The 13,676-nt window shown below is 36.4% G+C and overlaps 1 long non-coding RNA gene across 2 annotated transcripts in view; it reads right to left on the bottom strand.

The window, feature by feature from the left end:
• Positions 1–374: 374 nt before the first annotated feature.
• Positions 375–13,676, bottom strand: part of LOC141371140 (uncharacterized) — a 16,307-nt gene continuing 3,005 nt past the window's right edge. Inside the window, exons 1-2 of one of the 2 annotated variants that reach the window (XR_012375842.1) lie at positions 1,334–1,432; positions 375–641 (exon numbers count right to left, since the gene is read on the bottom strand). This is a non-coding gene — a long non-coding RNA (uncharacterized lncRNA). Of the gene's footprint in view, positions 642–1,333; positions 1,433–13,676 lie in introns of those variants that run through there. The other variant, XR_012375843.1, reaches the window with a different exon arrangement.

Raw genomic sequence — 13,676 nt, 5'->3', positions numbered from 1 at the left:
GTAATAAAACTCAGTCTGTATTACTTGTAAAACTTGAGGATGTATCCTTACAAGGCATAGACTAAGGAAGGAGACAGCATGAGCCAGGGTCCTTGAAGAAAATCAGAATGTTGGTGACTGGATAGCTTCTGAAAAATGCATTAATTTCTATTTTTACTCCAAGTGGACCTTGGAAGAGAAGGCAATGAGACCAGGGATGAGCCAGAGACAAGCCCTTTACTGACAGAACTTGGAGGTCCTGGCCATGGATTCTTACTAAACCTGTCATGGTGATTCTCATGTTCTTATTCTCTGGAAGAAGGCAGAAAATTTAACGGTAGGTCCATGTCATTTTTTATAAAATAATATAAAAGAAATGAAGGAGAAGAGAAGAGTTGAAAAATAATGGTGCCAACACATTTATTGTAACAATTAGAGGGAGAAGTTTAATTTTCCCAGGTGAAGTGAAACCAGAAAATGGGTCTTCATTGTACCTTTGTGCTGCCTCCTTTTTCTTTTGTGGCAGAGAAATAACTGTATAGGGCAAGTCATATGTTCATGGGCTCCTCAGAGTTCGTTTTGTTGAGCTTTCCTATTTGATCCAGCAAGAGGAGGTAGCCAATATTGCTTCTCTTCCTGCCTCTCCAGTCTCCTCTCAATTCCTGGAAACAGACAGAGAAGTTATAATTTTGTTCCCTAAATCCTTCATGGCTGTTTTCCTGCTGTGTCTGTTATATATATGAGTCATTTTCCAAATGTTTAAAAGACAAAAATATTGTGTCAGAGCTCATTGCAGCATCTTGAAATTCCTTGAGGAGGCTGAAGCCTCTAATGGAAACCATCTTGGACCAAGAGCCTTGATATTAGCCTTCTAATTTACTTTGTCACTCCCTTGCTGCAGGAACTTGGACAAAGCAATGTGTGTCTCTGGACTTCAGCTTCTAGGCCTATGTGTAATGAGGGCATCAGATCAGATTAACCCTAATCGTGTTTTTATAGTTTGTTTGTTTTGGGGTTTTGAGGGTTTTTTTGTTTTTTTGAGGTAGGTATATGTGAGGATCCCTACTGACCTCGGTTAGATATATTCGGGCACTATAAACACACCAACACAGAGGTTATCATTCCACAACTGTTCACAGAAAGCAACTGAGAGGGAAAGAAAGGAGGAACAGAACAATTACTAGGCTCTGGGTCATGTGACTCATGTTAGTATCTGAACTATATTGGGACCAAATCAGATACTTCATTTGGAATGTTGTAAGAATCAGCTTAAACTAGATTATGCTCAGGAATAAATGACCCCCAAATTATCAGTGGCATACAACACCAACAACGAGTTTTTCTTCAAATTTACATTACACATCCAGCATGGTTTGGTTTTGTGTCTGCTTCACATTTTCTTCATTCCTGGGCCCAGACTGAAGGAGCAGCCTCTATCAAGGATATGCCATTCTTAAATCAAAGGAAAAAAGCAAATGGTGAAACCACGTGAGGGCTCTTTAAGCTGAAAGAAGCACTCTTCCCTTCCATTCCCATTTTATTGGCCAAAACAAATCCTACGGCCAAGTTTGAATTTGATAGGGCAAGAGGTACAATCCTCTTACAGAGAAAGTACCAAATAACTAGTAACAAAAAAGCAATCAACTACAGTAACATTTTTATGAAAACTGAAGAAAGCAGTGGTACCATAAGAAAAATAAGGGCCTCTGACCACTGACATTTAAATAACAGTCAAATTGTGTCATACACAAGTGTCATTATTGATTGACTGCTTTTATATAGAGTAAAGAAAGTAGGATTAAGTGTCTTCCCAGTCCAGTTCTCTTACAAACTCTGGCTAAATTTACACCAATCAAAGCAACAAAACAAGCATATTCTGTTCAGTGGATTGTCCTCAATTGTTCAACAACCCCTGCCAAGCTTGTCCCTCATTTCCTCACAACACATGGCGACTGTTCTCTCTTACCTGTATGACCAATCTGGAGTGTGTGTATAATTTTTTAAACTTGAAGTTCCACAGTTTTTAAAAGGTCTATAAAGCACAGTATTTGTTCAATACATGTGCATGAATTTGGCTTCCTGCAAAGCATAACAAATTATCCCCTAAAGGAAAGCTAACACTTCTGTAAACGGAAAATGTGTCATTTGTTTTGCATATCATTATTTCAGTTTTGCAATATTTGAGTTTCTTGAACATTGATATCACACCTACACTACCTAAGAGATTAAAATAATTTAGGGCACTTTAGTTTTATAGCCTTCCAAAGACTTAAGCTGTTTAGTTGAATGAGAGGAAAAAAATTGTACTAGACGAAAATGAACTTACAGTTTTGCTATATATTTAAAACCACCTAATAATGGACTTTCAATGTTTGTTGTTGCTTTGTTTTGTTTTTTAAGCGGGAAGGAACTTACACATAAACACACACATACTTCAGAGAACATTCTTAGCAGGGCTTTTTAATATTGCTTTAATTATATACATAAAGTCTAAGTCTTCTACTCAATCTATATTAAATTCTGATATCTTTTCATTAGCTAGTTAAGAATTGAGAATAATCGGAAATTAATTACTTTTAAGTCAGTCAGAGAAAGACATGTATCATATGACCTCACTGATATGAGGAATTCTTAATCTCAGGAAACAAACTGCGTGTTGCTGGAGTGGCGGGGGATGGGAGGGATGGGGTGGCTGGGTGATAGACACTGGGGAGGGTATGGGCTACGGTGAGCGCTGTGAATTGTGTAAGACTGTTGAATCACAGACCTGTACCTCTGAAACAAATAATACATTATATGTTTTTTTAAAAAAAAAGAAGAAGATAGCAGGAAGGGAAAAATGAAGGGGGGGAAATAGGAGGGGGACACGAACCATGAGAGACGATGGGCTCTGAGAAACAAACTGAGGGTTCTAGAGGGGAGGGGGTGGGGGGATGGGTTAGCCTGGTGATGGGTATTAAAGAGGGCACGTTCTGCATGGAGCACGGGGTGTTATATGCAAACAATGAATCATGGAACACTACATCACAAACTAATGATGTAATATATGGTGATTAACATAACATAATAAAAAAAGAAAAAAAAGAAATTAATCACTTTTATAAAGCAATTCTCTAGAAGAGGCAGGATTGGAGACTACCATTAGATAGTCTTGTTCCTTCCACTCTGTCACCTGATATTAAAAAAGCCCCACTAACAAAGTTTTGGGGGAAGGGTATATGCCACATTGTACTAAACTTTCTGTTGATCATAGGATTATATTGCAATCTTTCCTTTACTGCCTCATTTCTCCTCCTCTTTATGCACCAACTCTTATAGATGCATTTTTCAAAATGATCAGCAGACAAAATAATCTCACCCTTTTCCCAGTTTAGTCATATTCTTTTCACTGACCATGTTTTTGGTATTTGAAGTATGCTGCCCATGCGGCCAAGGTCAAAGACTGGCTCATTGGAAGACTCCCTCCAGTGAGGCATTTCCAACTGTTATTTCTGAGAACTCTTCATTACTTGCTGGCTTTATTGTGTTATGATTTTGTTTTCAACTTCCACATATTGATTTGTTACTTGTGGCTAGTGGTTTTTTTTAGTCATGTGATCTTGGGCCAGTTATTTAAATTCTCTTTGTCCCACTTTTCCTATCTGTATAGTGAGGAAAGTATGAGTATCTACCCATTTGTGTTGCTATGAAAATAAAACAAACTATTGTTAATAAAGCTTTTGAATAGTAAGTTCTTAATAAACGTTAACTATTACTATGGAGACAAATCCATGTAATAATCTCAAGCTTTAGAATTTGACTGCCCTATTAATGCAGCCCTTTCAGTTGATGATTTGAAAATAAAAATATTTCCAATAACATAATAAATGTGCTTAACAATTTTATTTATAAAACACCTTGCACATAATATTCTTTTATCTTTAAATTTTGTATTGTTATGTTAATCACCATACATTACATCATTAGTTTTTGATGTAGTGTTCCATGATTGCACATAATATTTTGGTAAGTTCCCTGAGGGTAGGAATCCCTGGCTTCCTGTCTTGGTTACTGTGATGAGAAGTATCTTGGCATCTGTTTGTTGACTGAATGAATAATAGAATAATATTTTATCCTTGCAACTCCGGGTCTTGTGAAGAAATGATGATATATCAAACCTGTTATGTTAGTTTGGTAACTAATCAGTGTATTTAATAAAATACACTGATTGGATGCTGAGACAACAGAAATTTATTTTCGCACAATTCTGGAGGCTAAAAGTCCAAGATTAATCGGGTGGCTGGGTGGCTCAGTCGTTAGGCATCTGCCTTCTGCTCAGGTCATGATCCCAGGGTCCTGGGATCGAGCCCCGTGTCGGGCTCCCTGCTCTGCGGGAAGCCTGCTTCTCCCTCCCCCACTCCCCCTGCTTGTGTTCCCTTTCTCACTGTCTCTATCTCTGTCAAATAAATAAAATAAAATCTTAAAAAAAAAAAAAGTCCAAGATCAAGGTGTCAGAAGGGTTGGTTTCTTCCGAGGCCTCTCTCCTTGGTTTAGAGATAGCTGCCTTCTCCCTGTGTCTGCACATGGTCTTTCTCAATGCCTGTCTGTGTCCTAATCTCCTCCTTTTATAAGGACACCAGTCATATTGGATTAGGCTCCACCCTAAAGGCCTCATTTTAAATATAATCTCCTCTTAGAAGGCCCTTTCTTCAAATACATTTTGGGGTATTAGGGAAGGGTAGGACTTCAGCGAATGAATTTGGCAGGAGGGTTCACTATTCAGCCCAAAATACCACGTAACACTCTCACATTAGAGTCACACATAGAACCAGAACTCTTTAGTCAACAGGCTCATTTTTCCTCCATCCAAATGTGCTTTATCCCGGTAGCAGGGGCATGGGTGGGCAAATGTTTAGCAAAATAAGGGGAATAGAGACAAATCAGAATCAAAATAAAGGCACATAGGAAGAAAAATAATACAAAAAAGCAGAAAATGAAAGGAAGTAAGTAAAAGAAAGGTAGAAAACAAAGCCTGGTTAGAAAAGAAATTTATCCTCTGTTTCAGAGTATTTTTTTTTCTTAAAAGCTAACTCCTTGCAACATGAAAAGAAAGGTTATTATCTGTTATTAATCTAAGAATTAGGGGAAAATGTAACTTTGGCCATGAAATGTTCACCATCTTTCCTTATGATTAATCCAAAACCACGTGTGCTACTTTAGAATCCCACTTAAATCATTTTTGTTATTATACAGATCTCAGTCTGAAAGAATTGAAGAAATTCATTTAAAAAAATCTTATAGACAGCAAACTCTCAACAAGCAAACAAAAGCAAAACTAATTTGTAGGGTTTTTATTAACTGCCCTGCAAACTGACTCTGTGTTGGCCGGCAGCCTGTCACAACAACCACAACTGTGACGTTCAAATCATACAGCTGAAAGCCTCAGCCCTTGAACTAGTGTTCTCCACACTGCTTCTGCATTAATCCATGAACTTAATAAGCATTTGTCTCTCCGGTGGTGCCTCGCTGTCTAACTGAACTACTTATATCCTGTAAATTTGCAGTCTGTTTGACTTCTAGAAAACAAAGCAGTCAGGCTTGCCTGATCTCATCAGTTTAATCTCAGAATATCTCAGCTACTCAACAACCTGTGTATCTTTACGTTAAAAAAAATTGGCACAACGAGAGCTGTTATTAGAGACATGTGTTCCAGGCTGTGATCAGAAACTCTTAGTCTTTCTGGATGAACATGAAAATGTGAAATTAATATATTAAAAATGAATGTGGCTAGTGAATTACTATGTGCTGAAATTACCACAGTCGTCTGTAGTATGACGTCGTTCGGGTCTTGAGCATCAGTCAGAAAATACATTTTGCAAGAAAAATGATTAGTCAGGAGAGTCATCAATCTGCCAGATAACCCAAGAGAATGACTATCTGTGAGTGCTTCTGATATATTCATTATACCTATATTGGAAGATTCTTAGCTCTGCTAATGTAAGTCTGAGAAGTCAGGAAAATAGGCTACACTAATCAAGGGGGCTTGATTCCAGAGATATCTGTGAACAAACTTGTATCTTTTCCTGAACTGCATCCATAGTGGCTTGTACCTTCTTGGTACCAGGCAAATGGTACTGTTGTCATAGAATATTACAGGAAGGTGGGACCCCATGTAGAAAGAGTATCATTCATTATAAGAAAAGAAAATCTTATCAGTAGGCCATCTTCCTGTTTTACCATTTGGGAAGTACATCAGAGAACCTGTCCCAGTTTTGAGCTTGGTGCAGGGAAATAATAGGAATGACCAGCATTTATCAAATACTCTCTTCCAATCACTTCCGATCATAGGAATCATCAAATGTAATCCACATAATCTCCCTGTGAATTGAGTATTATCATCCTCCTTTAAAATCATAAAAGGGGAGATTAAATAACTTTCCAAAGGTGGCATACTCAGTGAGTGGTAGATCTTGGGCTTGAACTTGGGCATTGAACACAAGAGCATGTGATTAACCACTATGCCATATAGCAATTTGGGGCATAAACTTCCTGGTAATGAGGACTTGGCCTAAAAGAGAAAATGCTAAAATGGGAATTTGAAATGTCCTGCCCGTGTTACTTTCCACACACAGTAAGACATGTGTGAAGTGGTGTGAGTAGGATTAGAGGCCAGTTTCTTTCATAGGAGAAATAACAGCGTGACTCACTCCATGTGGAGAACTTACTCTGTGAACACTCCATGTACCTTTTAAACATCCATGAAGAGTAAGGGCTTGGGGAGCACAGGATGGACATTGAGCAATTCGTTTACCTCCTCTGAGCTTCAGTTTCTTCACTATTTACTAAAGATAACAATAGTATTTATCTCCTACATTTGAAGAAGCGATAAAGACTTTCTCATTTCATCTTCTCAGAAGGAGTGCAAACAGTATTAAGAGGGACACTTTGTTAAATTTGTTTGACAGGTGAGAAAACTAGGAAGTAACAAAGTTTAAATTAAACTCAATAATTTTTGTATTTCATGCTTTTCCTCTGAAATCATGCAGCCTAACATAAGGCACTTTCTTCTAAGTTTCTAAAAACTTCAATGGGTTGGGAACCATCTGACAAGGAACTAGCATTTAGTTGAAACAGGAGATAAGTGAGTCTTTTCTGAACCTGAGATCCTTTGACTCTGTGACCACCCAAGATCTGACCATCTATCGTCTTGACTTCTTCTGATTCTGCTGTCAAAGTTCTTTCATGTAAGCAGAAACCAGTTGTTACAGTGTCTCCCTGTAGCTAGTTAGCTGATTATTTCATGCTTCTAATTATACTGAATTATTGAGTCCAAGAAAATATATTTATTGTACTGTGAGCCAGTAAGTTTTACATTCCATGACTCCATGTCAAATCCTTAAACTCATCAAGATACCTTGAAACACAAGTAGAGATGAATTAACTCCAATCCGTTTCAAATTCTGGGAAACAAATGAAAATATATGCAATCCTAAAGTCAACTTGGTAGCCTTATATTATTTCCTTATCCAAAGGATATTATTAACCCTTGCATAGAAACAACTCACTGTCAAAAGAGCTCCATTTTATGGAAGGTCATTTCAGTTTTATCAGTCCTAATGTGGGATCTGCTTTCCTAAAATCTGAAATAGACTGGCAAGTTTATGCATTTATACTTAAGCTACACCTGACATGCTAAGTGACTTTATTTTTAAACAGAACTGGTGACTAAATAAACAAACATAATACTCACATTAGAACACATATTTTAATGTAATTTACCATTCTAATACCATCTGCCTTTTGCAGACACTAGAAACATGTCAGACTGAAGGTATAATTCAAGAAGAAACCAGAATTTTCTTTGAACTATTTTATTGCAACTATGTATTCTGCCTCTCTGGGTTATGTACAGTTTATATAATTTTGTTTTTGAAAAATCAAGCCTCTCCTGAGAGCTTTGTTTTCTTTAATTTGCATTTATTTTTATGCCTTGCCCTTGCTATTCTTATGCTCAAAAGCCATACTCAGTTATCATATCAAATAAACAAGAAAAGATCAACTTGCATGAGTTGGAGCAAAGAAGAAATGTGCACATACACAGCACTTGCCACTTGCCAATATATGGTGGCATCAACTTTGCTCTAATTTTTAAGAGATGAAAGTAAGATTCTTACCTACAAAGAGGGGAAGTTTGTTTAGATAAAACCGCATCAAGATTTTCAAGTAAGTGAGAATTGTAGTAGTCCATGATATCAGACCTAACATCTAACAATGTAACATTCAACTTCCACTTCCAGAAATGATGCAGTGCTGCTATTGGACCTGACCACCTCCTCATTCCTTGCCACAGAAAAGAAACTTACCACTGAATAAAATATGCAAAGCAACACTGTAAGGTATTGGACAACAGAAAACAGAAGCATGTGATCCTTGAGGGAAGGAAATCCACCGAAGGAACTCTATGCTCCACCCAGGTTTTGCATGGAGGAACTTTCCAGACTGCAGAGCGCAAGGAGGTAGAGACCCACATAGAGAACAGGGGCTCATTCTAGTAAAGAGGCTGAAATTGGAGTCTGGGCTGATGAGACAGCTGGAAAATGTGGGGCAAGATATCAGGAAGGAGGGAATTACCCCAAGTGAGAGGTGTCTGCAGTTTTCATGGGATTCACTCTCAGGCTCTCAGCTATGAGCTGGTTTACATACATACACACACACACACACACACACACACACACACACAGAGGACTCTGCAGGCTTAGCACAGTGTGGTGATGAATGGAGATACCAGATGTCCTGCAGTGCTGAGAGATGCCAGATTTCTGGCCCAGCCATGGAGAATAAGCCTTGCTGAGCACATGGGCATTCAGGTGAAACTCTGGGAAGGTCACACCTTGAAAATAAAGACCACTCTCTAGAGTAAGGGATGAAACCCAGAGCCAAAGTTAAAACCAAGATTCTGAGTTTTACCATAACCCATCACTTACTTATATTTCAATAATTCTTGTTATCTTGCTTACATATTCTTCACCTTTGATTCATTTGATAAATAATTCAACAAGTATTCACTAAGCTCCTATCATATGCATCAGGGCACCATGGTAAGAATGATTATTTTAGCACAATATGTAAAACGTATAAATAGATATACAAGTATATTAGGTATATATGTAACATGTATTATTTATGTTATATATTTATATGTAAATTTATATAAAATATGATTTTATATGAAATCTGTATAAATATATAGTATAGAAATATAGCATATATAAAATAGATGTAATATTAAATATATAAAATATCTTTCCAGTATTGTCTTCTTCTCATCCATTTATTCACTATCTGTCCATAAAAACCCAAATCAATTCATCTGAGCCTTTCTGTTATCTAATTTGAACATGATTAGTCTAAGGACACTATTCCCAAACTAGAATGAATGGAGCCATCACAAACCCTATAGTTATGACCAACAGGGAAACAGTCAACAATCATAAGTGAGTATATCAAGCATTGTTTGTTATGTGAATATAACCCATGCCTGATTTCACTATTATTGTTCCAGATCATAAAAAACAGGCCTTTTCCACCCAATCTTAAGGGACAGAATGAGAAATATAAGCTTGTATTTTAACATGCCAACTCTATAGTAACGTTAGTGTAATAACATTTTGAATGAATTAAAATTCTCACAGTTATCAAAGGACATTTATTAAGCAAGTAAGTTCAACAACTTAAAGTTATTGGTATATTCTCTTTATGTGGACAAACATAAAAGGAGCACAATGACTATTGTTTCTCTTGGGGAGAGTTGAAAACGTAGCTCACACATCACAATGATCACATTATTCTCCCTAAACATTTTCAAAGGGGATATTTTTACCATTTTACAGATGGAAAAACTGAGACTAATTTTGCATTAAGTAATAAAATCCAGATTTCTCAAATCCAGCTCAGATTGCACTGGTTTGCAGCAAAACAGCTGCCTGACTTTAGATTTTCAAAAGAACTGTTTTTTATTCGAGGCTTACATGCATCTGTTGTTGGAGAATTTCAAAAAGGCAAGAGGCTATTTGTGTACAAGCTTCATTCTGGCAAATGGATCAAGTGGATTTTGCCATACTGTGGGGTGAAACCAGAGAAAAATTTGAGTTTATGATTTTTGTTATTTAACGAAATGATGAGACTTGTAGTGCTATAGTGCTATAAAATATAGTGATATATTTTAATGGAAGAATAATAAAACTAAAACTGCATAAAAATCAAATGAATTATAAGTATTTGCTATTAGAAAAAAATCATAGTTTATCTCCTTTATTATGACATTTCCCTAAATTTATCAAACTTTTAAAATTTGGTGTTTTTAATTGAGATTTGCAAATAGTAAGTTTTCTAGTATATATACATGTAAATCACAAGAAACTGTAACTTCTGGAAGCTACTGTGTATTACTTTAGCATTCAGCTCTATAATTTAAAAAACAAACAAACAAAAATCCCTGACGCTTAAGCCTGATTGCCTAAAACCAGTCAGTGACTGTTTCTAAAACAATCTGTCTATGATGACATTTGGGAACAACTGTTGCTTGGGATTAGTGATATTAAGGACAGAAATTAAAGTCATCTCTTTCTATTAGTTTGGATGCTGCCCAATTTGAATCAATTTTTGCTCAAATAAACTCATAATTTTTAATATGCCTCAGTTTATCTTTTAACAATGTGTACCTGGCATCTAGTGGATAGAGGTTAGAGATGCTGCTAAATAACCTTTTATGACAGAGACAACCCCTACAACAAAGACTTATTCAGCCCCAAATGTCTATATTGCTGAAATTGTGATTGTAAATTGTGATTGTAAAGCACAGTGATTTTAAGTATTCAAGAGTTCAATGTAATGCCTTTGTTATGTCTTTTGAACATTTCTCTAATATGAGGGTTAATTTGTGGAAGAACATGTTAAGAAAACCATAATTAAACTAGTTTTAATAGTAGTCACAAGTTTTGGGTTTTTTAGCATTGAAATAAACCTATTAAATGTAAATAAAATTGTGGAGAAAGGGAATTTCTATGGCTTCTTTGCTTGTGATTAAAAACATTATCAGCTATGGTACAGAGGTTAAGTATTTTGGATTCTTCATTGATTGAAATCAAAGGAGCCTTTGAATAGGAACAATAAAATAGTGTATTAGCTATAGTCAAAGTGTTGCAGTTTAGGATTATATTTAAATTAAATTCACTGAAATTAAATGAAATGCACTTGAAAAATCAAATGTTGGTGCTTTTTAGTACAATCTTTAAATATAAATCACATTCTTAAGCGTTTAATTTCCCAGCCAACATGCTTTAAGAGGCCACAACCTCACTAAAAGTGCCAGGAAATTGATGTAGATTAACCAATGCTCAAAATATACTCATTGATCAGGTTGGAAATGGTTTCTTGCAGAGCTCAGACTTGGCTTAGATGCCCCTCTGAGCACATTCTTTGATAATACGCCTGGAACAGTGGCTTACTCAATCAACATTTGTTGGTGGAAATGGTCTTATTGATGACTATTGCTCCTTATATCTTGAGAGCAACAATAAGTTATTAGTCCCAGACCAAATATTGCACATGTCAAAACAAAACCAATAGACATAAAAAGGTTGTGGAAATTTTTGAAAAGCGCTCTAAATTCGTGCAGATTGAATGAAAACTAATTTTGATGCTGAGGATAATAGTAATGACATGAGTAGAGATGTGAAATCCATGTAAATTACACACAGCTTATGAATACTGATGAGGAAAAAAGCAAGACATACTGAATTTTTCCCCCTGAGCTGAATGTGTACATTCTTGCTTTTCTTTTGAGAAGTTGTTTTTTTTTAAGAACTGAGATAAACTGATAACTTGCCTTTATTTTTATTTTTTTAAAGACTTATTTATTTATTTGAGAAAGAGAGAGAGAGCGTGTAAGCATGCATAGGACAGTGGTGGGGAGGAACAGAGGGGGAGGGAGAGAGAAACTCAAGCAGATTCCACACTGAGCATGGAGCCCACATGAGATCATGACCTGAGCCGAAACCAGGAGTCAGATGCTTCACTGACTGCACCACCTAGGTGCCCCCATAACTTGCTTTTTAATAATATATTTTTATTCACAGCAATCTTAAGTTATTCATTTGCTTTGATAAGTTACTGTTTCACTCTCTGTATATGAAGTGGGAATGATATTGGGACATTACCCAGATAATTTAAGGGTGAAGGGTACTACATAAATGCACAGTATTTATCAAGAGGCTAGGCCTTATAACTTCCATGGTGATTTCATCTGGGCTTAGCTAAAGGCTTTTCCATTCTTGCTGGGTAACCAGTAGAACCGGGCAGGATCCTATAGGACCGCCCCAACTGGAATAATATAAGGTTCCAACCACCATGGTAAATGTGCTGTCCTAGAATCTTGTAGGCCCTGTGGCTTATGTTGATTAATCACCTTTCACTCCTAACTCTTTACGTTTAATATCAAGCGTTTTAAATACTCTTCCTGAAGTGATTCCCAAAGCTCTCTGCAGTTCTAAAATGCTATGATTCTCTATAGGTGATATGGTTTCTCTTTTTCATGGCACAATTTCTTCCCTCTACAGCTGAATCAATTCCTGAGATATCATCAGGAACATCATATTAGAAATCACCCTCTTGTCATAAATCCAGACAGAACTTCACGATACGTTCCACAGAATCAGGATCCGAGTAACAAAGTCTGAATGTGTGAAAGCCATTAAAGCACAGTGATTTTAAGTATTCAAGAGTTCAATGTAATGCCTTTGTTATGTCTTTTGAACATTTCTCTAATATGAGGGTTAATTTGTGGAAGAACATGTTAAGAAAACCATAACATGGAAAATCGGAGTTATTTAGACATATGGTTTCTAATTAACATATATTCTGTTCTAGGGCAATTTAGGTCATCTAGAAACCTCCCAGCTGGAGCAGTACATGGTTACTGGATTCCACTGTATCTGTTCTTAGTCAGAACCTACACACATTTTCTTAAAAAGGAATTTATAAAGCTCTTCACCATCAAAGATGGATTTTATTCCAGTACTTGTTTTGGAAAATGAAGGGTATTGCATATATTTCTAAAGAACTCATTTTATTAAAACTATTTCTGCTTGACAATACAAAGAAAGAGCAGGATAAGACAAGAAAGAGGAGAAAAGAGAAGAAAAGAAGAGGAAAGAAAAGAAAAGCAAGAAAAGAGGAAAGAAAAGAAAAAGGAGAAAAAGTCGAGTGGAGAAGGGAGAATGAAAGCAGCAACCATTCAGAAATATTCATGGGCTACAGAGAAATCCGAAGGGCTCTGCTTTTAATACTCCACATCTGTCTTTAAAAACATATCAATCACATGATCACTAACAGCTGTTGCATTAGACTTCTAATCAGCCATGATTTTCAAAAGGGAAAAAGAATGCCGTTGGATCAGTTGATGGAAAGTTATTGCTTAGAATGCACCCGCTTGGTACCGGGAACCAATTCAAAATTTAAAGAGACAAAACTTTACGAAGCACCGTAAACACTATTCGTGTGTAAAGTGCTATGATATGAACAGCATAAATGGTCCCACATGTTTGGAAGCCTGAAGAAAACAATGCAGGTTGCACCATGTATTCAAACTGATATATTTAATGTGATGTGAAGTGTGTTAAGGAGAAAGAAAGAAAGAAAAAGAAAAGAAAGAAAGAAAG

The sequence above is a fragment of the Callorhinus ursinus genome, unplaced genomic scaffold (genome assembly GCF_003265705.2).
Source record: "Callorhinus ursinus isolate GAN/ISIS: 27379988/994484 unplaced genomic scaffold, GSC_fseal_2.0 scaffold57, whole genome shotgun sequence".
NCBI lineage: Eukaryota > Metazoa > Chordata > Mammalia > Carnivora > Otariidae > Callorhinus > Callorhinus ursinus.
This window is presented reverse-complemented; position numbering and strand designations above follow the sequence as displayed.